Source organism: Peromyscus californicus, unplaced genomic scaffold (assembly GCF_007827085.1).
Source record: "Peromyscus californicus insignis strain IS unplaced genomic scaffold, ASM782708v3 Scaffold_12__1_contigs__length_115047231, whole genome shotgun sequence".
In the NCBI taxonomy this organism is placed as follows: domain Eukaryota; kingdom Metazoa; phylum Chordata; class Mammalia; order Rodentia; family Cricetidae; genus Peromyscus; species Peromyscus californicus.
The window spans coordinates 109,496,481-109,500,094 of record NW_026294413.1 but is presented as its reverse complement, the minus strand read 5'-3'; the positions used below and the strand labels follow the sequence as shown (position 1 = coordinate 109,500,094).

The 3,614-nt window shown below is 39.5% G+C and overlaps 1 pseudogene; it reads left to right on the top strand.

Annotated features, from left to right (window-relative positions):
• The first annotated feature begins 412 nt into the window (after positions 1 to 412).
• On the top strand, positions 413 to 2,254 carry LOC128107001 (ATP synthase membrane subunit K, mitochondrial-like; annotated as a pseudogene).
• The last annotated feature ends 1,360 nt before the right edge of the window (positions 2,255 to 3,614 follow it).

Below are 3,614 nucleotides of genomic sequence, written 5' to 3'. Positions count from 1 at the left end.
CCTACTCTCTCCTTCTGCATACAAGTATCCTTCAGCTAAATGCTTCTCACAAAATGGACCAGTTATGATTCCTAACTATCCTTGAATATTTGATTTCAATTTCCTAATAAACAATAGAAATATTCAGACAAACCAATCTACACCCATACAAGGATCAAGGGTCATAGCACAGTCTACCTTTTAGGGCCTCTGACAGTAATCCTCTTGTGGCCCTTGTGGCTGGTAAGTACATGGACTAACATACTGCTGTCAGTCTCTTCTGTCAAATATCAAGTGACTTGTGCTTGACCATCCTCCAACCCCTAAGACATAGATCTCTCCCTTAACAGAGCAAAGAATGTGCCTCAAAATAAGCACATTCCATAACAAAATAACTGGACTTACAAAGCATGGTCTTTGAGGGCAAGGAAGAATGGTAGAGCTTGCACTGAGTCTGGCAGTCTATGGAGGCTACGTACCAAGTTAGGAAACAAGTACTAGGGCCGAGGATATCTGATCTCTAGAACCTACAAACCAAAGCTACGTGTGTGCTTCATTTCAGTGAAGGCAAGATGGGATGCAGAGACAAGTGGTTCACTGGGAGCTTGCTAACTGTCTACTCTAGCCTGCAGGAGAAATTTAAGACAAAGGAGAGACTCCATCTCAAATAAAACAGTGGAAGATACCTGATGAGTGACACCGAAGATTGTCCTCTGACCTCCAGGTATATGTGCACACATATGTACAGGCATACCTGGGCACTCATGCATGAACATACTTCCACATGCACACTCCCCTGTGGTCCTTAGTTTATAACTTTGAAACTGTATTTCAGGACCAAATATACCCAGACTTTATGCCATTTAGCCGATATTTTGATAACTTTAGTTACCTCAGGAATGAAAGTAGCAGGGATCCAAGCTTCAGTCAATAGCTTTGACAAACACAATAAATCTAGGAGTCAGGAATCAATTGTGGAAAGTTAATTGATTCTCACTTGACTGTAACACACTTCTGTTTAAATGTATTTGTTCAGATTACACCTTCTGTAACTGTGCCCAATAAGTGAGTCACTGTTCTGAAAGTTACCTGGAAATTACAGGCAATAAATTTTATCATTTGTAGGAAAATGAATGTAACTGGAGATGATCAAATTAAGTGAATAACACCAGTCTCAGAAAGACAAATGTTATAAGTTTTCTCTCATTTGTTGTTTCTAGATTGCACATGTTATTGACATAATACATATTATTTATATTACACTGTGTGTATGTGCTTAACATACAATAGATACATGTAGAAAATAAACATAATAATCTTCACTATTGACAGTGCACCTTGATAGTAAAGACAAGTCAATTCTCCCTCCTTATTCATTACAAAAGTATAAAACTTTTGGTCTTTATAATTCAGCTCTACTAGTAATATAATGCTGGTCATCAGGTGTGGCATCTCACACCCACTCCTGGTACTTGAGAAGTGGAAGTAGGAGGATCAGGAGTTCAAGGCTAGCCTTGGCTAAACAATGAGTTTGAGGTGAGCTTGGACCAGCCTATCTTTAAACACAGTCAAAATAAAATAAATATACTCAAATAAATATACTCTTGTTCATACACGGATCTCTCCAAATCATATTATATAAGTGTGTATATGCCATTTACCACCATATCCTTAGTCAGTTTTATCTCTATAGGCCTTGGGTACCATGTTGAGCTGTGCCAAAGACATGGGTTAGAAGATCAGGCTGTCAAGCAGAAACAAAGAGAAGCAAAAGGAAGTTGAGGGGCTAAAAGCAAAGGCCACAGGGAAGGGTCCTTTGTTTGCATGTAAAATTAAGAAACCTTGGAAATCCTCTGGCCTCTTCAGATGTCTGAACTGAAGCATACATGCCTGAGATATAAAACTAGAATCCACAAATGAGAGAAAATGTGAGGCTTATATTTCTGGATTTGGGTTGCCTTACTTAGAATGATTTTTTTCTAATTCCATTCATTGACCTCAAATTTTATGATTTTGCTTTTCATAAGAGCTAAATTATAGTGTGATTTGGGTGAAGACTGAAGTCGTGGCTGGTCCAGAAAGTGATGGCCAATTCCAGTTCACTGATACTGAAAAACATTTCAACTCTTACACTCTCACAAGTGGCATGAACTGTGTACTGGCCACAAATGGAGGCAATGCTTTGTTGGTCTTGTACTTCAAGTTAAGGCCTACAAGAACTCCAGCTGTGAAAGCAATATAAATGGATTTTGAAGTGTCTGACCTCATCTGTTAGTCCCATGCCTGAAGAAGCTGAAGTCAACTCATCATGTAATACTCAGTTTATACAATAGATCATGAATCTGGAAAAAAGAGCTAAGTTGTATTCCATTGTATGAGTATACCACAATTTCATTATCTACTCATCAGCTGATGGGCACATGGACTGTTTGTATTACCTGGCTATTGTGAACAGAGCAGATTAATGAATCTCTCAATCCTCAGCAGAGAAGCTTCTATTTGCAGAATATGGTAACTAACACAGAGACCCACAACTGGCCAAGGTGCAGGGAAAGAGATTGCAGAATGCTCATTTCTAAATGGGACATCTTTATCACATCCCTTCCTCCCAAGGCTCAGGGATCATTGCAGAAGATGGAGTGGAAAGACTGTAAGAGCCAGAATCAGTCAATGAGAAAAAAAAATGTCCTGCAGACACAACAGGGCAGCTGTACAAATGAATTCACAGTAGTTATAGCAGCATGCATAACCTCAGTGCAAGCCCAGTCCAGACCTAACTCCAGCATAGAAGGGAGGTGGGCATGAAGTACCACCCATAGCAGAGGTGCTGTTAGCAGTTGTTAGTGCTGGGAAAGGGAACATCAGTTTTCTTTAAGCCCCTGGTAAGCTGACAGTAGCACATATCTAAGAATATATGGGCACTACAAATTAGAATTGATGGATGGAAAAAAATGAAAACAAAGTTGAGTGGGTTGGAAAAGAGTGTGGATCTTGGAGGAGTTGGGTAAGGGAGTAATATGACCAAAATGAATCGTATGCAATTCTCAAATAATTAAAAATTAAGAAAAAAACCTGGCAAAAACAAAGATGTTCCTTGTGTCTGAGATGGTGGTGAAATTTTTTCATTTCTATTTAAACATCTGTATTTCATATTAAGGCATCTTTAGCCACCTATAGCTAGGATGAGTGTTGTCTTGGAGCAAATTATGATAAACATATGTAAAAATATGTGTATATGTATATTTATATGTATATGTGTATTTAATGTGTATGTATATGTGTATAGACATCCCAGTTTCTATAGGTCAAGAATCTGGACCCCATGTTGCTAACCCCTGGCTCAGGGTCCCTGCAGGCTGGAAGACAGCCATCTCTCTGAGTTGTAGTCATCACAGGGCTGAACTGAAGCTGGCAGAGCCACACTCAAACTCATGCACAGAGTTAATGGCATGGTGGTGGTGACTCCAGTCTTTAAGTCTTTAAGCCTCAGCCACTTACCATATTACAGGAGTACCCCCTACTGCTCATAGGACAGACATCTTTCCCAAACATGACAGTGGGCAAGATTGTCTCTTTAATGTAATCCTAGAGAAGACATCTAACCACTCTGCAACACTCTGTCCTCAGAAGCAAGT